The following is a 22198-nucleotide window of genomic DNA, read 5'->3' on the forward strand; positions in this document are numbered from 1 at the left end:
AATGACAGTGTCAGCAATCTGATAACATCTTAGAAACCTAACAGGTTTAGGGACAGATATCTTGAAAACAACAAAGTACAGCAGAGAAAAGGCTATCTATATGCTTGCTATATTCCCATCTTTATTCTAACCCTGAATAATCTCTACAGAAGATAACATCAGCAGGAAGGTGAGGGAAAGGGAAAAGACAATGGAGCATTTCAGAGGATATAAAATCCCCTCGGACGTTTTTCCAAATTCAGTTTCACAGAACCTCAGTGCCAAATACATGGGCGTTTCCAATGTCTGTTTCAGACAAGTTGGTTTTGTTTGTTTGGTTTTTTAGTTATAAGTTGCCATCACTACTTCAGTAACAAAACCCTACCATCCAAAATCCTTGTGAGACTCCTGGAAATAGCAGCAGCACATTTTGCTGAGGAATGTTGTCACAGCATTTGTGAATATTGTGGAAACATTATAAAATTAAACTAATTATGAGGGGAAAATAAGGCATTTTCAGTGCAGTATACCAAGCACAGTAAAACTAGGTCCTTGAGTAGGACAGCCTAAATTGAATCAGATGGGATCAGGGCTCCTTTTCGTTAGAAGTAAAATAGATTTGGTGTTGGAGTATTTGCTAAGACATTACCTATGTTTTCACGAGACAGTACAAGTAAAAAGACTGAGCTTTTTTGTTTTATCTTAAGCACAATTACTGGTAATTCAGAAAGATTTTAGGGAAGACTTTAAAGAGCCATTTTTGGAAATAACCAAGAAACCTTAAGCTTCACTCAACAGGCAAGTTCCCATCAAACCACATTAGCAGTACTCTAAAACACAGAATTAACCAAAAAGATGCTTGGAATTCTTTCTGCATTACACAGACCTTCCCATTCTGCATCCGGCATCCCAGCTCTCTCTCCTGCCTACATTTAAATCATTCCACTAGCTCTTCAGCAAGACAAAGCCTACTGCTGAAACCAAGCCTCTGATGATGCAAGTGAGGAACAAGGCGAGTTTAAGAGCAGTCATAGTGTAGGGGAACCTACATTAACTCGGCTGAACTCCATTAAGTTAAGCCCATTGTTGCAAGGGCAAACCTCTTTCTCTATATATACACATATAGGGATACATGACCTGAGGGCTACATTCTCGGGTGGAAAAAGGCAAACAGACTTCATTAAGCGTTTCCCCATATCTCAGCATGTTTCTTCTTGGATGCATCCTAGTAGCAGAGACTTCCAAGCAGGGTATTACTAAAGGGAGATGTTAATAATCTGGTAGTTCTTTATGCTGCCTGGAATCCAACAGATACCCCTCTGTTACAGACACCTTTCTGCTATTCAGTCATACCTGGGCATCCCAGCACTGAGTTGTGCTTGTGCTTCAAAGCTCACCATCTCCTCCTCCCATTCGGGCACAAGTCAAAGATCTGCGGACAAGCACTTCAAGTCAAACACGCCCTTTGCTATTTCAGGCTTCAACACAAGCAGACTCCATCTCTGCTGTATTCTGTACAAACTGTTGTTTATCCCTTACACTGGCTGCACTAATTAACCCTGACAAAAGACAGACTTCTGTTAACAAGCAACGACCAACCTTTATCTTTAAACTCTTTCTCCCCATACAAGCTCTGCCTCTAAAGAGCTATTAAACGCCACATTTTAGCAGTGAATCATTAGGAGATACTCTTACCACTCTGAGTTAAGGCTGAATTCAAACAAGGCAGGAGAAACTCGTGTTGTGGGGGCTGCCAGGACACCCAGTCCGCAGAAGCCAAGATGCACCTCTGCCTTTCTCCTGCTCCAGGATAGCTGTGCTCCTGCAGCACACACTGTTCCAGGAAGGCTGTGGCTGCTATTCCATGTAACGCACTTCACACTGAGTAAATATGAAGACAGATAAGATCTCTGCCTCGAGCTGTTCAGAAGAGAAAGGGAAGATCTTCCCTGACGAGGATGTGAAAGCCCATCTCTTCAAATAAGAGAGACAAAGAGCAGGGTCACTTTACAAAGTAGGAAAAAATCAAGGTATTGGGACATGTAGCTAAAATGAACACTGAAGGTGAACGAGTAATTTAAACCAAAGCCAAGCAGTCGAGCCACTCTTAACTAGCACATCACTTGCTAAGGTGTACTACAGGAGCTGGAGAGAGCTGCCACACACGTGCACCACAGAGCACAGACGACCACGAGATTTTACAGGTAACACTTCCACACTTATCTTAATCCATTCTGTTTAGGGTGAGAGATGGTGCTAAGGGATGATGGTGGACAGGGAGAATGATCACAGATGCTCCAATCTCAAAAAGCACGAGGACCAAATGGCTACAACCGAAGTAAAACACACCACTTATCCATTTAGTGAGGATGCTTCCCCTGGCACGATACCTCAGCAGGACACCCCTGCATGCTGCGGGAAGCTGTTGGGGTGGTGGGCACAGGTACCCCGTGGTACTCCTGTGCTCTGCTTGGGTACCACGCATGGTACAGCATGGGGGGAAATAAATCATACCCCACCACTGTTTTGGCTTGAAAGCCACAGATGTGTGGTTTACAGCACAGGTTGGGGAAAGGCTGAAGCAAGCCCAAGGCCAGCCCAGCACCAGCAGAACCACACCAAACCTCTGCCCACAGTAGGCCATCACTTGCCCAGCAGCAAGGCAAGTCTGATCAGCGCTTCCACATCCCCCTTCCCACCATCAACCCCAGGGTCTAACTCACCCAGTCAAAACAAGAGGAGTGACAAGAATAAAGGCAGCTGGATGCAGGACCGACCTTTCAACAGCAGCACTAAGTTAGAGCTGTGTAATCAGGCCATGAACTTGCACTTTGATGTACATCTGTAGTATTTTATCTACCAATATACACAGAGCTGGATCACAGCACCTCCTTTTTTAATATCATGATGTTTAACTACTTCACCGAGGTGATCTGCCAAGTTCCGAACAGCAAACACTTGTGAAACCGTTTCCTTCCCCTACTGCCTACAACATATTTAGAGGATTATTTGATTTACACCACAAAGGGAATTCAAACATAGCTCAAGAGCAAACAAAGCTTCCCTAAACCATACACACACAACCTATATAAGATGTGTGAAAAAAACCTCAGTGTTTTCCTACCCTTCTGGCTTCCGCACACTCAACACCCAACAGCTGGAAGATTCATCTCTGCAGAACCAGTCAGGATCAGTGAGAGCATCTGAACGGCCACAGCAATCAAACATCATTAGAGGGAGATTAACTGGATTTAGCACAAGCAGTTTAGGTTTAAAACAAACGCAAATTTCCCAAAACTCATACAAACTGAGAGAAAAAACTGACTTGAATGAAAACTAACGTACAGTTGCAAGCTCATTTATTTATTTTAATAAACAGACAACTGTGAAATTATGATCCCATTTGAAAAAGAGGCTAAAAATCTATAATTTGGCTAAAAACCTACCCTGATTCCACAGTAAGACAAATGTAATGCTGTATAAAAAGGGACAGAGGTGGCAAAGAACAACAGATACTGATGAAAGTGAACTAGAAGTATAGAAATTTAATAAGCAAAACCAATACTGAAGTCAAGACAAGACAGATAAAAAAAATAATCATGACTTGCAGGACAACAGAATGTTAGCTGCTTTTTAAAATAAACTAGGAAGGACTGAAATCTAACAGTGCTATAACCCCATGGCAAAGCAGAAGCGAAAATGGGGCAAATTACGCATGAAAAAAGCATTTAATTTTTTTTTTCCACTCAGTATTTTGAAAGAAGGGGGGGGGGAAGCATTTGTATCAAGCAAACTGATAACTTTGTCTCAGCAACCAAATAAGCCGCAAAATCTTATAATTCAGCTCTGATCTGAGCCTCTGAGGAAATGCCTGGCCTGCTGTCAGCGACAGGACACGCTGCCACAGCGGATCCAATGGTAACCCACAGCTGAGAGGGAAGCAGGATGACTGCTGCAATTACATCCTATTTGTAAGGCATAGCTGTCAGACAAAACAACCAAAAGCCAAAACAGGATTCCAGCAATAGGGAATTCAAAGGTAGGAACATAATCAGCATCTTTGTTCCATATAAAACAGGCCCTGTCAAACAAATCCAAGCACACCCTCCGATGAGATTACACCCCTGGTTGCAGTGATAACTGTGTTAGCACACGTGTGTTCTTCAGCCAGCGTTTGACTTGGTACCACACAACACTGATAAAAGAGTTAGCGCTGCACAATCAAAATCAAATATCTTTAGTGTATTAAGAGCTGGTCAGCTAACAGACCATGATTTAATCTGTGGGCTGATAACACTGTTTGTCCATCAGCCACGCCACGGTGCAGGCATACCCACCTGCTCCATGCACAGCACTCCAGCAGCCTGTGTAAGATTTACTTATGTGATCCCAGGGCCAACAAGGATCAGATGCCAAAGAACAGTAAGGACCAGTGAACAGAAGCAGGAGCAGGGCAGATCAGAGCTGGGCACAACATTAGAAACAAAAATCCAAAGGTTAGCTACTGGAGCAGATCACAGAAATCACAGATTTCTGGGATCAGCCAGGGGAAGTGAACAGTATTTCCTCCTCTTATGGAAATAGGACTTTATGTGCATACCAGAAACATAAATTTCAAGTAAACCAGGTTAACTTCACCCTTTCTAGAAAAGAACTATAACCTCACTAAATTAAGGGTATGCTGCACTGCCTCCTGACAATTTTATTAGCTTGCAAACGCTTCACTGGCATTTGTAAGAAAAGCATTTCTGCCCCCCTTAGCCATAACAAGTCAGCCTTTTACAAAGATTTCCTACAGATACAATATAATATACGAAGCAGAAGGCAAATAGTACTTGCCCTCTTGCCACATTAAGCTGTCAGCATTCCTCTTCTGGGACAGACTTTCAGAGGTACTTGAACCACACACAGGCGCTGCCGGGAGCCTTGTCAAACCTTGTGTTTGGGAAGAAACCCCCAGGCACACACGGACCACTAAAAGGATTTCTAGTCCAGCCTCAACCAGAACAAGCCCCAACAAACAAGTATCTCCACTTGTTTCACCTCCATGTCGTGTTTTCTCAGCTGTAAAATGGGGATAAGGAAATGCTTCGCCTCTGTTAGGTGCTCTGGTATCTCCCAAGAGCAAAGGAACCATTACACTGGTTATTCACCAATGCTAACTTAATGATTTCCTACTAAAATTGACAGCCTGTCCCGGTCAGTAATGCTAATTACAATTATCTGTTCCCCACATCTATCTGACAGTCCGTATTAACCACCACAACTTTACACTGCACGTTTTTTCATACGGACCTTACTAAATCAGGAAACCCTAAGCAGGTCGTGGGTGGGGGCTGAAAACTACCTACATAGAACCACTAGTAAATACAACCCCACACATCTCCGCTGCTGCCTGCACTCCTGGCCCCACCAACCTGCCCACAGGTCCCCTGCCCAGCCCAGGGATGCTGCCTCTGCCCAATCGTCCCCTTCCCAGCAGCACTTTCATCCCTTGAAGCTGGGTTAGTTCCTCTGACCCAAATTAACTCTTCCCTTTCCATACTGGGCTGAAAGCCCATCAGAACAATGAAATCAACTCTGACACACTTTGCACAACCAATTCAACCTCGATTGAGCAAGTGGCCACAATGTGAGATGCCGTTCCAGTCATTTCATTAAATCCCCAGCCAGAGACCTTTTCTTTTTAAAATTAAAAAAACAAAACAACAAAAAAACCCCAACAAAAAACCCAACCACTTTTAAATACACTGGCTTATTGTGATTTTAATTAGTGACAGGACTTCAGATAGTGCACACCCAAGGCTCCAAAAGGGGGGGGAAGGGGCAGCGAGGGGAGTACATGTGCTTGCTTGTGAAACCATTGTTCCTCCGTCAATACAGCTCATCCTCCAGCCCATCCAAGTTCTCAGCTGCCCAGTCACACAATTTTGAAAGTCAACAGCTGGGCGTTTTATAACCCTGGAGAACTCGCAAGCTGATCCTTACGTCGCTGGCGAGGAGTCTTGGCCAAAGCCCGGGGACCCCCCAGGGACTGTTCCTGCCCTACCACACTGCTTCATCTTCCTCCTTCAAGCAACTGCTAAGGAAGGCAAAAATCCATGCTCACAAGCTGGGCAGACAGCTGTTTTGTAAGCGGTTAAGCGATAGAGGCAGGCGCACCGAATTGTGTCGGGCAGTGGCTGGGATCCAGGATCTGCCACCATCTGGAAGTTTGCTTGGTTTTGTTTCAAGTCTCCAGCACTGATGGATGGAAACAAGCTCCCAGTTCTTCTACATTAACATAAAGACAATTAAAACAATTTCTCCCCACCCCAAGTAGCTCAGAAATTAAAGCAGGAGCTTAAATGCAACAGTGTCAATAATGTATTTAAGTAAAACCTGGCTGTTTGGACAATAAAACCCCCACCAAAACAAAACCTCAGCTCCATCACAGAAAACAGCTTTGTCAACAAGTTCCTGTGATTTCTCCTTGTGAGGGGAAAACACCGAGATTAAAGCCTGCACAAGGACTCTGCTGCATCCTCCTCTCTCCAAGAAACATTAACTACTGCCTGACAAAAGCATTTCTGCTGAGAAAGAGAACACCACAGGCCAGTATTAAAGCAATTTCGGTGTCGCTACCAAGCAATTAGCTCAATAATACCTTCCCTACACGCTGATTTTTCCTTTGCCAGAGCACTGGTGCAAGTGTAACTAGTAATTTGTTGTTTGTACATGCACTTCTGAAGTTGCAGGTGACCCAGTTGAGATTTGCCTTTCTCTGCTACAGAAAATGTTTCTACTTGAGCACAGCACACGTGTTCTCTAGTTTATTTCAATGTTTAAGAAAAACACACAACAAAAAAAACCAGACATTGTATTTGAGGATAACTTCTACCTTACAGCAGCAAATATAAATTCAGGCATCTTTATTTTAAAATGTTTAAACTCAGGTTTGGGAAACACTGATCTTGTTACTGTTTTTCCCTAAACCAAAGCATAAACAAAGTTTATCTTGTATTCTGATTTTGCTTTAAAGCTGGTGGTTATCCCTTAGTCAGTGTGCTCCTTCCTGCAGATTATCATTAGGAAAGGCTTGGATACAAACCTCTGGGCTTTACCCCGATATGCAATTTCATACACCAGCTTTGGAAAGCACCTTTACTGTTTGACCTGATGTTCAAAGCTCTTTGAGAGCTCCCCATCTCCTCTGAAATTACATCACACAGAATCACAAAGTTGGAAAAGACCTTTAAGATCATAGAGTCAAACCATTCCTGCCCTGTGCTAAACCATATCCCTAAGCACCTCATCTACCTGTGTTTTAAACACATCCCTTCACCCAGTTATCAGTAACAGGATACAGGAGTGAAATCCTGCCGCAGCCATATCAATGTTTCAGCACCAATACTGTACAGCTCTGCACACACATAACCTCAAGCACAAAGCAAACTTGAAAACACTATTTTAATTGTGTCAATTCATTGAAAAGTAAGGATCATAAATTTTGCTGTTCCAACAGACACCTCGAGTATTTTCACCACAGAGTGTTCCAGGACAGAAGGTCCTTTCCTGTCCTCCCATGAAAATACCACGGTCACATCGTCTCTCATGGCCTTGCATAAAGCACTATACATTAAGATTAGTTAGCTCTTTCTGTTGCCATAAGCAGTCGCCTGTTTGGATAGCTGGACTGGTTTTGGCCTAAGCTGTTGGATCAAATTTTGCAAAGGTTTTTTATTTATTGACAGCTTGCATCCATGCGTTCATCTGCTGACACTGGCTTTTGGCTCAAACTGCTCTATATGCCTTCACAGTATTTACATCTTTGATGGATTTAGAGATAGCAAAGTTCGTTGGAACATTTTTCCTGTTAAATATTTCCCCATCTCATCTTACGAGAAAGGCTTTCTACACTTCCACTCATGCTTGTAACCGCCCTCCGCAGCTCTACCACCTCAAATTTATCTATCATTCATCGACACAGGCAACCAGAACGCACACATTTTCCAGAAGTCTCAGAAGGACTTGCAAAATAGTATTAACCTCCCTTCCCATCTCTATTATACACAAAATAAAAACCCACCCTTTGATGCATGCCTTTTTCATGGCTGTATGACCACCTACAGACCACAGCCACGCTATGGCCAAGCCACGCAAGTAGCTGCACAGCAAAATCTCTGCTTTAAAAAAACCCCTCCCTGCAGATACTGAGCACAAAGGTCAGGAAGAGATGATGTTGGCAGGAAAACATACAGCAGCCCTGCTGAATCTTCGGCCAATGGACTATAAGAGACTAGATAAAAACGTTATTTTTCTGTTTCTTCCTCCCAACTGTGTATTTTGCAAATGAGGAGAGAAGAGTCAGATCCAGTCGCTTCCCCCTTCCATCTGCTGAATCCCTCTGCATTTTTCAAAGCACACACAAGTGAATGCTGTGAAACCTTCCTGGAGAAAAGTAGGGATATGCTTTAAAACCAGAGATACTTTTTTACAGGATAGAGCTAATATGAAATATTCATTAGAGAACTGGCCAGGCACTCTTCAGTATTTTTATGGAAAGTCAGCCCATAGCTCCATCACACTGTCCTGTACTTAACACATGGTAAGATCGGGCTCACGCAGCCCTGCCAAGCAGTGACAAGCCTCCTGCCAAGGTAGAGGTCCAGGGGCATCTCAGCACATGCACAGCTACCCAGGGAACGGCCAGAAGACGGTTGCACCTCACTTGTTCTACAGAGCCAGGACACTGATACTTAATTAAGGCACTTGACAAAAAAAATTCTCTAGGTACTTTATGGGAAATAACTCTCCTGAGGACAGAAGAGGAGGAGAACTGACAGATCCAATCTGTCACCCCCATATACTTTCTAACTTAAGCACAAAACATCTTCTTACCATCCAAGGCTAGTCAAAGCTTTGCATTTCCATCCTGAAGTGAAGGGGCAGATCTCAGGCTGCCACGTCCCTAACCCACAGCCAGAAAGCAGCACCTCACCCCTACCCAGAGTTCTGCGGCTGCCGTAAAACCACATCACTGCCCATAATGAGGCTGCATCACATTTGCTCATATCATCGCTGTTCAAGTAAACTCAATTTGTTTATTTGCTTATATATCATATGGAGAACACCAGATAATCTCAAAGGATTTGTGGCAGGGCCACAAATAATACATTCTCTCTACCTGCAAACTATCCCCTTCACTGTTGTTTTCAGTCTTCACACTTCCATATTTCTGCCTCCCAGCTCTCACATTCCAGAGGGCACTACAACCATTTATGCACTCACCTTTGTCCCCTTACAGTAAACCAACAATTCAGGATACAATGAAATAAGTAAATTCTAGCCTAGAAAAATCTAAGGAAGGAAGAAGGGAATAGAAAAAAAATATGGATTTATTATGGCAGACGAGGAAGGATCAGGATCTGCTAGCAAGGACAACACACTAACAGTCTGGAAGGTCCAAAAATCTGAAAAACCTTTTACAGCAACTTTTTAGAGCATAATATCACCCTGTTTGATGCACAAGCAAGAAATGCCAAAAGGAAGCAAAGCCACTGATGTCTAACTTCAGCGCTTTATATCCACAAACACCAGGTTTACAGTAACATAGCAGCTCTCTCATATCCACTGAAGCAATCTATTCAGACACATAAAAATTAAAGCGTAGCCGTCTTGTATGTTAAAGAGTCTGTGGTTACAGAAGTATCTGAATGGCTTGACTCTTATGCTTTATCCAGAAGCTAGAGGTGGCTGCTGTGGAAGAGATCAGAGACCCTTTTGGTTGCCCTCAGTAGGATTGCGTAATTTCCACCCCATCACCATTTCCTGAGCAAGGCAGCTGGAACATCTGGACAAGCATGTCCAGCTCTGTTAACCAAGAGGGGAAAGGGAAAAGATGAAACACTGCACACACCACAGCTTGTAGAGGCAAGACACTTAAATTAGATAACAAGACCTTTCCATTTCAGATGTCCTAGCAGCTGTGGGCATCCAGTGCTCCGACTGCTGCTTGCAGTGCACACTGACCTGATGAATGGGCTTCAAATTAGCAACAACAAATTTGCGCTGTATGTTTAACAAAGTCACAGAGGATGTTTATCTTCTGTGTGGTCATTAAAAGCACCACTGCACTTAATAAGCAATAATAAACATCTGTTAGAGCAGCATATGGAGCTGCAAAAATAAATACGTGCAGAGCAGAATCAAACAAGTTACTTTTGCCACCAGCTGATGTATCAGACTCAAGCATTAAGACTGACTATGTAAACGTGAGCAACGTTAGCAACTCAGATTGCTTTTCTCTAATTTCACATCAAGTTCTGTTAAAGTTTTGCTTTGTAGCAAACCTCACAATGTGGCTTTTTCTCCTCTCTAGCCATAAAATTTCTTGTGCATCAGTTATGATGAGCTATCAGTGATGTAACCCATGTGTTCTGTACCAAATCCCATAAGAGTACAGCTCTAGACCTTCACAAAGCAAAACTGGACAATATGACACAACAGCAAAGAACTCAACACACCATAACATGGTCCCCTGTTATGGTTCTTCACCTTCCCAGCATCATAGGAACAGCTTAGTGCCATACTGTACTATGCAACAGTCATGCAACAAGACATCAGCTGTGTCGCCAGCAAAATCCTTAGGACATATCTGACTTCTAGAATATAAAGATACTATTACCGCAACACCAACTCAAGTTTAACCAGAATGTGAGATATTAACTCACTTGATTTGGAACTTCAAGGTTTGTTTGTTGGGTTTCCATTGTTGCTGCTTTGAGGCCCTGCTGAACTAACACACAATTCAGTTTTAGAACAAATAAACCCAGAACACATCACACAAATAGAAAGTTACACTGTGAGACACCACGGGTATGAGCTACCTACCTGCCTGTGCTTCAGTGAAATGCAGAAGGGACAGAAAACTATGCATGACTTATGTTCTGAGAACAGGGCTGCTTCCACCCATATTAGTTGAGACCAGTAGAACACCAATCACTAACTTCTGATTGGAGTGGGAAAACCTCTGTACCAAACAGGCTAGATTTATGAAGGTATCAATATATTCATTTAATTTCTGTAAGATTAGCCCTTTATCCTCAAAACATCTAACACATTTCCTGCTGGTACAAAATAGGCTTGAACTTTTCATAGCAGAGCTGTACCAAACCACAAAAGGTCACTCATTTAAGAGGAAACAACGTACGTGTATGCTCAGATATCAACACACAGTGAAAGCACCATTCTGTAGCAAGCTGACAAGTTAGTCTGAAAGTTATGATTTATTTTGAATTTGAAGATATTTCTGTCATCCCTTTCTCCTGCCCACAGACACCAACCTTCCTGCATTCCAGCCTATGTCTGAGTTAGTCTCCAAGTCTAAGCTCCCCATAGCCTGCTGACCACGATGCAAGCCCACTCGCAACTTAACTCCTTCTAACGTTGCCACCTCCATGCCTCAATACTTCCTTTTACTCATGGCATCCAAAACAGGAGGCTGCCTCACTACATTTCCCATTTCTCATGACCTTCCCTATAACTCTTCACCCATTTCCTCAAAACGAGCTTCTGAAAGACGCCAGTGCCATCAGCAATGACTCAACCTACAAGCCAAAAGCAGCGCCCTGTGATCCTGCCAGATCAGACCACTCCACCTCTTCCAATGTACTCCAGGTTGATACACCACAGCCCTCCTGTGTCATTTGTACCCACCCAAGACACAGCCACCTGGGCTGTGAGGCCAGGCACACCCCCACTACACATGTGGATGGACACGTTCCTCCCACCCAACAGCCTCGCGCCCTCATGCCTGCGTTTTTAGTCATGCGACGGCCGGCACATCACACCCACTGCGCGAACAAGAGCATGAAGCAAAGGGAAGAGGACAGAAGGGAATGCACTGTGCCACAAACACAGATCTGCAGCCCCTCCCTCGCCCACATCTGAAGCGTTCAAGAAAAGCCAGCAAAGAGCAAAACGTTGTGCCAAATTAAGCACTGTGTACCGAGCTGCTCAGTTCCCCAGACACAGGGATTGTCAGCTGGTGTTGTCTGCTTGGGAGGGACATTTCTTCCTTCTGCAACAGCAAATGCTGCACCTCGAGCCTCTGGTCTGCAGGGTGAGGGCACAAGTAACCCTACCGCATGGCTGAGGATCACCTCTAACAACCATGCAACCAACAGAGGAACATAAATCACACGGAGATTTAAGAAAAAGGAAAACCCTGTCTTGGTATGGGAAACGATGCATGGCTAATGAATAAGCTTGTATAGAAAGGGTGGGCAAGTAGGACACTGAGAAAGCAGAAGTCCTAGGAATGGGAAGTCTCACTGAAGCAGAAGCCAATTCTGTAAAAATCCAGAGTGAGAAAACACTTCTTCTCTTACATTTGCTTTTCTTTGAGATGCCACATCTAACACCTCCCAGCATTAGAAAATACAGACTTGTAGCTCTCCTGTCCCCAAGACAGGCGTTGAAAACAAATTTCCTAGTGGACTGGCCAAAGGAGAAGGTTTAACAGCATCTGAGTGCCCCTCTGCCCAGCTCGCAGATGAGTCAGTGGAAACTGGCCCTCAAAAAGCGTGTCGTCATCCCTCGGTCAGGGCAACTGAATAGGAGCAAATGTCTCACCTTAAAGGCCACAGCTCCCACGGTAGCCACAGTCAAAGGCAGCACTGTGTGCTAGAGGAACACCACCTACACATTCTGGTGAAAAATGAGAGCTTGCTTTCTATCCCTTTTTTTCAATTTATAATACAATTACTAAAACGTATCTACTGGAATTAAGACTGTAACATCATTTCCTCAGAGCTTTAGACTACAAAAGAGCAGGATATTAACACAAATTGAGTCAAGTGGATTAAGAACTTGGGAAAATAAGATGGACACTTCATCTGTTCTGGCCAAACACACCACTCAAAGCACATCACCAACCCACAACCACCCTTCTGCTACAAGAACAGAACGTACGTATTTAACAGGGTCTCAAACTTGCAACTTGAAACAGATCTAGAATAATCAGGTACGTGATATACCCCAATTCACCCAATCTCATCACGAAAAGCAGGAGCTTTTCCCACTTCAATCTAAGCCTTTAACCCTGATACCACATGAAAGGCAAAACACTAGCACAGTACAGCAACACACTTCACCAATCAGTCAAGCTCAAGCTGTGATTTCGCTTTTCAACCTCACCACCTCTATCAGTCCTCACACACAAAAGCTGCTGTTCAAGCTTCTGAGTTGAGTCATTACACCTCCCGAATAACCCACCACCTCTGCAGCATCACCCGTGTCGCTTCGGCTCTGTTCGGCTCTGTTAATTGATTTTAGTAAAGCAATGCTTCTGTTTACCATACACTTGCAAGTAAGACAACACTGAAAGCAATTCTTCCCGAGTTGACACTACGTGAGTCTGCAAGAAATCCAGGCTCACCAGAAGGAAACCTAATTCAATGCTCTCATTATCCACAAATGCTATCATTTTTTCCCCCCTCTGCTGCATTATTCCACATCAATAAATAAATAACGAGCAAAGAGCAACTCATAATACTTAATAACATACCTACACCAGCTCAAGTGTCAGCAAGCACAAGGTCACTTGTGCTATATAAATTGCCGGTGAACAGGCATACACCTCCACAAAAAAAGGCAACTTATAAGGTGGAAAGGATTCTAGCAGCTAACTCAAGAGAAACAGTAAAGTCATCTGGAAACAAATCAGGACAAGTCTGTAGGCCCATGCTGTTTCGGCTGCCACAGTCCAAAAGTCCATCTTACTTCACCTCTACAGAGGTCCAAGTACCATCTTACTTCACTACAGTCTTGGGCTTGAGTAAAGAATCGTGCAGAAATACGTGTGGCAAAAAAGATACCAGTGGGATTCAGATGATAAATGTTACTATTTAATTTGTGAGTGAAGGGGGGAACAAGGAGCTACCATGTAAAATTGAGACAGCTGCCAAGGGGCCCACAGAACTAGCTACAAACTACGCAGAACACATTTGAGACTTCGCCAGCTTAGATTAAAAGCAGGGGGAAATCTGTCCACAACATCCCAAGGACCTTCAAGGGTGGAGACAGTCATCCAAAATCATTGCTTTTTGAAGTTTGTATTAACAGCCTCTTGAGAACAATTTCTTTTTTCCTCCTTTCAAAACATTCCTGAAAGCGTGAAGTATATGTTTAAATACATATATACACACATTCTATTATCAGTCCTTTGCAAAGACATAATAATAGAAATGTCCATAATTACGCATAAGGCAATTACAAGAGACTGACATATAGTGCATGCTGTAAGGTAGGTACTCTGCTGCCACAGAACAGCTATACACTGTCAGCACAGAGACATCAGACAGCTCATCCCCTTCACGTCCAGAAGACTTAAGTGTTTCATCGTAGTTATCCTAAATCTAACCAAAAAACCCACCTAGCAACACCAAAAAAGATTAAAAATCCACCAAAGCACAACATCAGAAACTCCATCCTGCATGCATCTTCTCACCCTGCTGAGCAGCTTCTCGAGGAACTAGAAGCAGATGCCAGAACAAGCAAATGCCACATACCAGTATTAACTGCAATCTTTGTCACCTTCAAAAAAAGATCTATGAACTATATACTTAATTACTTAGGCATTATTTGTTTCACATTACATAAATAACATTACACATGGCTGCAGTTTAGTAACAGGGTATCCAAACAGTACCTTTCAGCCACCAATATAAACTGTCACCACTAGAAATACAAACAAGGAATGTTTCTTAGACAGCTGGTGCCCTGGTTGGCTTTTTGGTCTGTTACCTGCTAACAGTCACCACAATTTATTTGTAAACAGAAGATTCCTTGCATCTAACACAGCAAGCATGTCACTGGAGCAGCTTTAACCTCTAAGCTCAAGGCAATCCATCCTTTCCCAATTAAAAGCATCGTAGAGATTTGCTCAAAGCCTCACTACCTGGGACCTCCAGGGAATATTCCTGCTCGGAATCAGACTTTAACACAGACTACACTTTCCTTGTGTACTTGCTCAATAGCACCGACATTTTCCATCCAGAGCAGATTTAGGATCTGCAGCACCGTTTCTGAAAGGCAACTGATCTCTCCAACACAGTTACAAATTCCAAAATAGATCACATTTAATTAGTTTGCGCTTGTTTTGGTTATTTTTTCCCCCCCCAGCCATCCGTAATACAATAGAGAGGGGTCTTCCAACTTCAATTTTGGAAAGAGGTGCTTAGAATGAATTGGTAAAAATGCAAACCACCGGAAAAATGTTTGGAGCGATCTGCCTGCTGACACACCAACATTCCTGCCTGCAGATGGCCTCTGGCTGTTGTGTACCCAGTGTCTCCTATTTCCACCGCCTTGTTTGAAGAACTTCCCTCTTCCCACATACCTTCCATCTCCAGGGACAGATCACACAGGGACACTAAACCTTGGCCGTAAACAGCGTGACTTTTGATATATCCCCCCCCCCACCACCACTCAACCGCTGCCGTTGAGCGGCTCAGAGAAGATCACCCAGGCACAAGCCCTCTGTGCAATGTGTCTGAGAAAACTTTGTCCTGCTGATATTTTGCACAGCTGAGATTTACTCAGGGGTCTGTTGGCTTCCTCTGCTATTTATTTTATTTGCTGTACACTAAAGGCTACTGCAAGCAACACCATTCCAATGCATTGGGACACTCGATTTCCAGGCTCAGCACCTGCTACCACAGCATCTCTTGGAGGAGAGACTGGGATGCTGTCCCAGGGCATGCCAAACTGCCGGCCCTGCTGCTCCCCATGGGTCACTCCATCTTCCCTCATGTCTTCGCTTCTGAGGGGACTGAGAAACTACATTGAGAAGAAAAGCACTGAGGAGAGTAATTTGTCTGAGCTGTGCCTGGGCTCTGGGACCTCTGTAAACTTCGTTTCTGCACTAGTGCTCACCAGACTGACAACCTATGTTTTTGAGGGAAAAAGCCAATTACACTAATTAGTAAGTTCATTAACACAACCATGCACACATAGAAGTTTGCTGAATGACCTGTGTTTTCTTGCACAGACTTATGAATTGTAGAAATATAACTGTTTCTCTCTCTCATAGAGCTCAAAGGAATCTATGAAGTAAAAAAACCCCACAATGCAGATATCTTTTAGTTCACCAAATACCATATGTAGGGGGGAAAAAGTGCCAGAATAGACGCATTTCACATTAGAAGTTACAAACTTTTCCAAGAGTAAAGATAAAATGCCTGCAGTACAGAGTTACAGCTCCAAGCTTCTTGGCTACAGTAGAGTATCAACTTATTTTGGATGCTAACTTTCTTCATTTCTTATCCTTCAGCCAACTATAGGCTAACAGCATGGAAAACCCTTCTCACCACTGTCCCAGCAGCAACCTTAAACCCGAATCAAATAAGTATGATATATAAATATATATATATATTTATATAATATATCAACTTCCACACAGACTCATCTTTGAGCTACATCATGAGCATGAACTAGCTAAAAGATCTTGAACTAGGAAGAACAACATGTGGTACTTCTGGGGCAGCAGAGGTTTCTGTCACAGCAGGATCCCGATACAACCACAAAGCACAACTGCTTTAAAACTAACGAGAAGGAACCACAAAGTGCTGAAGATTAGGAGAAAAGCACTAACAGACCGCTTCTATTCCAGACCTGAAATGACCCCGGGAACACCGCCAAGAATCATTTTCTTACTGGTAGCACCGGCAGCGTGTTCTCTTACTGCTGAGAAAGCCACATGGGCCAGAGATGGGCAAGGCCACCGGTGGGCAAGGTGAGAGGAGCAACATCCCTCCACCCATAGGAGGTAGGAGGCAGCCCACCACTGATGCCTGAGGTTTATGGAAGTGATGCCTTTTCTGGATGTCCAACCAAGCACCCATCATGCCATCCAGGCTCCCCATCAGAAAGGAGCAGAGCCCCAGTATGGGCACCAAGGCAGTGCCAGACTGGGCAGTCTCAACCTTTTTTAGGCAAGCTCTGCTGCAAAAGGGTTTGAGAAATAGTGTTCTACACTTAAAAGTACGTGCAAGTTTGAAATCCCTTTACCTAGCACATTGTTAAGCTCCGAGTTAGACTGGTTTGGCACCTTTGAGGAATGCACTAGTTGAGCCTTGGGTTCTGCAGGGTAAGCGGTTAGGGGATGTCTGGGCACAGGGAACCAGGATACGTCAATTCTGTTCTACAAGAAACGTAGTACCGAGTTCAAATTAAAAAAGAAAATCCAAAACAACAACAAAAACCCCCACCAAACAAGTATTCAGTTTTTCCATATATCAGTTGCCCCATCACCATGGGGTAACCATCACTTTAAGGAGTCAGGCCACTAATTCTAGGTATCTACACAAAGAAATGCAAACGAAACACAAAATAATTAATACAGAGAGAGGCAGGCTTGCCCCCCCCCCCACCCCCGCCTTTTATTCTACAAATATAGATGGGACAAATGGTTCATTGCATTTAACTCCAAGCCGCGCTACCTTAGCCAAAGCCTTATTTAAATAGAACATTTCTGAGAACCGGGAAGCTGGGGGGGGGGGGGGGGGGGGGGTGCGGGGAGGGAGTTGGGGGGGGCGGGAAGGCAGAGGGGAGGGATGCAGATGTGGTCTTAACCTAAGAGAGGTTAAGCTCTTAAAAGACTTTTCTTTTTCATTCCGTCGCCTGGTAGCATGCCATTTTACAGAGGTGCCTGGCAAGCAAAATAAAGTTTCCAGGGTTTTCCTTCCCAAAGCCGCCCCAGCCAAGAGCCGGGCGGGGAGGAGGGGGCCGGGAAAAGCCGCTCGCGCCTTTCTCCGGTTTTTTCTCCAACATGCCCCCTGGATCCAGGCGTTTTTCGGAGGGAGCCGCGGCGCCCCGGGTCCTTCACCTGCCTGGCATCGCCCGGCGGGGCGGCGGGGCCGCTTTGCGCGCCGGCTCCCGGGCACAGCCGGAGGGCGAGGACCGGCATCCCGCCGCCCCACGGGCACGGCTCCTCGGAGCGAAGGAGGAGGGGGGGGAACCGGGGGTAGGGCGGGGGCAGCCGCCGCCACGCACACACCCACGCGTGCCACCGGCCCCCGCACACGCAGGCACGGGCGCCAACACCAACCCCTCCCCGGGTTCTCCCCCCCGCCCCGTTACCCGGAGCCGCACCGTCCGTACCCACGGCGCGACGCGGGGCAAGGCGGAGAGGGTGTCCGGGCGGAGGTAATGACAGCGGCCGAGCCGGCAGCCCCTCGGGAACACCGGGCGGTGCTGGAGGGCCCGTCCCGTCGCTAGCCCCCCTCGCAGGGCCGCGGTGGGGCTGCTCCCGCCTGCCCGCACGGCGCCGCCCGCCGCGGAGCTCCCAGCGGAGGGTAAGAGCCGGCGGGGCCCCGGGGAGCCGCGGCACGGTCCGGCCGGGGAGAGGAGCGGAGCGAGGCGGGGGGGTTAAGGAGAGAAACTTTCCGCCAAGTGCGGCCCCGTCCCGCCGCCGCCCCGTCGCTCCCGCCCCGCCGCCGAACAAAAGAGCCGGGACCGGGAGCGGCGCCTCGGGGCGGCGGACGCGGCTCCCCGGGGCTGCCCGCCGCGCTGAGCCGAGCCGAGCCGAACCCAGCCCAGCCCAGCCGAGCCCGGCCGAACCGAGCCGCACCGCGGGGCTCCCCGCCAGGTCCTCCCCCCCAAACACACACCTTTCCCCGCCGCGGCGCAGCTTACCTGGCGGAGGGCTGGTGCGGAGCGGCGGGCCGGGCGCGGCGGTGAGTCCCGGCTAGCTGGAGCGAGTGCCAGGAGGGCTCTGCGGGGATTCCGCCATGTCAGTGATGTCGGCACCACATGGGGCCCGCGGCCGGCCCACGCTACCGCGCACTCTGGAGTAGAGGCTCCCGCCGAAAAGCCGGCTAAGGCGAGCGGCGGCGGGGCGCGCCGGCCAACCCTCCTGCCCCCACCCCACCGAGCAGCCGCTTCGCTCAGCTCTACTCTGCTCCGCCCCGGGCCGGCCCCGCGCCGCCGCCTCCGCCCCTTCTCCGGGCGGGGGGAGCCAGGAGCGAGGGCGGGCGTGCGGGGAGGGGGGAGCCGGGGCGGCTCCCGGCCGCGGCCCAGTCAGGCGGCGCCGCATCGCTGTGTGCCCGGAGCCCGCTCCGCCGCCCGGCAGCGGCTGGGCTCGACCGTCGTTCCTCTCGCGGGGCTGCTGGTTCGCTTCGTCCGGCCCCAGCTCCCACCGACTCCTGCCTCGTTACTTACTGCCAGGGATCGCCCTGGAGCATAAATCAGCCGCCGAGCTTTCCCGCTGCCCAGCTAGCGGCCTTCGCCGCCGCGGCAGGGCTTTCTGAGCGGGGAGGTCCCTGCTCCGGAGAGCTGGAGGCTGGGATCTGCCTGCGGTTGCTGTGCTGCCCTCCGTGCCCTGCCCTAGGCGCAGAGCTAGCGGGACCCCTGCTCCCATCGCTGATCATCCCCTCGGTTGGGAGCGAGGAGCAGAAGTTTCAGGGAACGTTTTTCAGAGCTTCCCAAGTGCTCGGCCCTACTGGCATTGTTGCAGCCCAAAGGAAGAGAAGTTTATCCCCTGGTTCTGGAAGAGAAGCCCCCTTGGTTCCTACCAAGGTGGTCATTTACCTCTCAGCACTACATCCAAGCTGCACTGGAATCATGACTGGGACTTTAATGTGGTTACAGGAAAAGCTTAAAATAGGACTCGGCCTCACCCACACCACAGCTCACAGCCACCCTGTGAAGGGTCTTTTCATTTGGCCTTGGCCCTTCGGTTAGCTAACCTTCCTCTGGAAAAGCTCATCACCCAGTCGCCCATACCCCCAGTGCCCTGCCTTCTCTCCACCCCATCATCTTCAGCGTTACTTTCCCTTACAGCTTTTCCCAGAGGTTCATCTACTTTATCCACGTTTCAGAAACTAGAAAACCCCATGGAATCTTAGGCAGCCCAGGTATATTTCAATCAGTTTCCATTAAGATATCAACAGAAACCTTTTCCCCATTAGGATTCCTGATGGTCTATTCTACTTCTGGAAACTCTCACTGAAGAAAAATTGTTTTGTCATGAAAGTTTGGTAAAGCCAAAATATCGTGCCTAACTGGCTAGGTTTTGTTTAAGTGACCAAAACACATAGAAGTGAAAATAAATTTATCTGACAGATAATTCCTACAGAAAGAACAAGTTGGAGTTTTCCCATGGGAAAGATTTCTTTTTTCAATGTAAAACGGTCAGCCAGCACCACATATTGTCCATTGTTAATTGCAAAAACTTTTGTAATGAGTAAAATCTAAAAGTAGAAAAATGTTTTGTTTTATTAGTGACCCAAAACATGCGGGCTCTTTGATGATCCTGGGTTGAGTTACAGAGTCAGATGAGATTAATTATTCACCAGGGTGGTGAAGACTTTACTTGGTCCTGTTGATTGTTTTGTGAAGAACACAGAGAAAAAGAACAGAAGGAGGGAGTGAAGGAGTTGCTTTAGGAAGGGGAAAAAAGAAAATTGCTTATCTGAGTTGGGAAATGAGCAAATAAAAATTAAATCGCAGAGAAAATCAAACCTGGAGAATGGAAAATGAAATAACGGAGAGGAAGGAAACGAAACTGCTAGGTTGATTTGTAACTTTTCTATCCGATGCGCCAGAGGAAGGCTGTGTCCCCATTTGGAGAGGCAAGGGAGATGCCCCAGGGCACATGGACATTTCCAGTCTCAGCTGGAACTGCAGAAGTGGCCAAATTCACCAAAAACAGAGCAAAGCCAGCCTGGGCCTGGGGCAGATGCTCTTCCTTGGACCACTTTCTGTTGAGCCCCTCTGCCCTGATGGGCTGGAGGAGCAGATGTGGTTAACTGCAACTGAAAACTCGTTCAGTGGAAACTGGGCATGGTTTGTACCCCAAGGAAGAGGGCAGGGGAGAGTGGAGCAAGGACCATTTCTCAGAAAAGTTCCTACATAAATAACAGATAAAACTATTTCTTTAATGGTTTAGTCCCTGAGCCAGCTCATCTAGGAAGAGCATTAATCAGACCAGGAGGAAACGTCTTTTGCCCCTGCAAAAGGAAAAAGGTTAGGTTAAGTGGTGACACAGCAGGGACAGACAAATTGTGCTGGAGAAAACAACTGAACTATCATCCAAATAAATACAGACCAAAGCCATGAACTTAACTCTTCTGTTTTGATGAGTCTGGGTGTTTAGGTTTTTTTTTCAAGAGCATGCATATTTTTCTTTTATCACAATGAGATCTTTCTGTTTATTCAGGAAGCAAGTGGCGTCAGAAATGCAATAGCACATCTCTTCTGTCTCCCTTCCACGTGTGCCTGTTGCAGAGGAGCAGGATGAAAGGACAATGCTGTCTCCCCACCCCCCGGCCTTTCTGCCAGAACTGCGTCCCTTAGACAGTCATTCTCAAGCTGCAGGTCCATGGGCACCAGACCAAAACCCCTAACTCCTTTCAAGCATCGTGCTGTAACCATTTAGGCACTGTTACCTGGGCTGGATCCAAACCAGTTCTAAATGCTGCATTCTGCCATCATCCCAGGAACAGATCCCAAAGAGAGGTCTGTGGAAACTCCATACCACCAGGATGCAGTGCCAGTCATCATTGTAAAGGCTGCAAAGACAGTCTTTATTCCCATAAGATATTTTACCTCAGGTTTCCCATGGGATTCAAGTTAAACTTTTATTGTTCCCACAAGCTGCACATTCTGTATTCTGGAGGGCAGGCAGGCCAAGATCTTGGTCTCAGTGCTGTTTAACTTATACAGGGAACACTTTCATTGACTTACTTGCTGAATACTATTAGGTTTTTTAACCTGGAGTGCATTGCCTTTGGTCATTGTTAGTACCACGTAGCATCAAGGTACAGGGTGGATGGCTCTGCTCAAACACCGGGTGGGCTGCGGCCGCAGGAGTTTTCTCTCCACGTGTGTTATTAGGGCTCTGAGCAGCCGTGGCATGGGCTGGCTCGGGACTCCGTGTCTAACACGTGGTTACCCATAGCAAGAGCTCTGCATTCAGACTCTTACTCTCAGGACCTGATGCAGCTGGTGCAAGAAACACCTTAGGGGACCCCTCAGCATGCTGTGGCATCCCTCACTCACACCTCACTTTGGCCAGTTAGGATGGGTGGGATGCGCAAGGCCAAGAGCCAGGTGCCCTGACAAAAACATCCAGAACAACACAATGTAGCACCTCTCCTCACCCTGCTGACCACATAACTGACTCCTGCCACAGGACGAAGGCAGCACTGTACGATGTCTTTCTTGCCAGTAAACC

General features: G+C 46.5%; 1 protein-coding gene across 1 annotated transcript in view; it reads right to left on the bottom strand.

The window, feature by feature from the left end:
* FNDC3B (fibronectin type III domain containing 3B) overlaps positions 1-18776 on the bottom strand; it is a gene marked incomplete at its 3' end in the record, with an annotated part of 196792 nt that extends 178016 nt beyond the window's left edge. The window contains exon 1 of the mRNA XM_084267407.1: positions 18658-18776. The remainder of the gene's footprint in view (positions 1-18657) is intronic.
* Positions 18777-22198: the final 3422 nt, after the last annotated feature.

Source organism: Gallinula chloropus, assembly GCF_964237585.1.
Source record: "Gallinula chloropus genome assembly, chromosome: 8".
Taxonomy (NCBI): Eukaryota; Metazoa; Chordata; class Aves; order Gruiformes; family Rallidae; genus Gallinula; species Gallinula chloropus.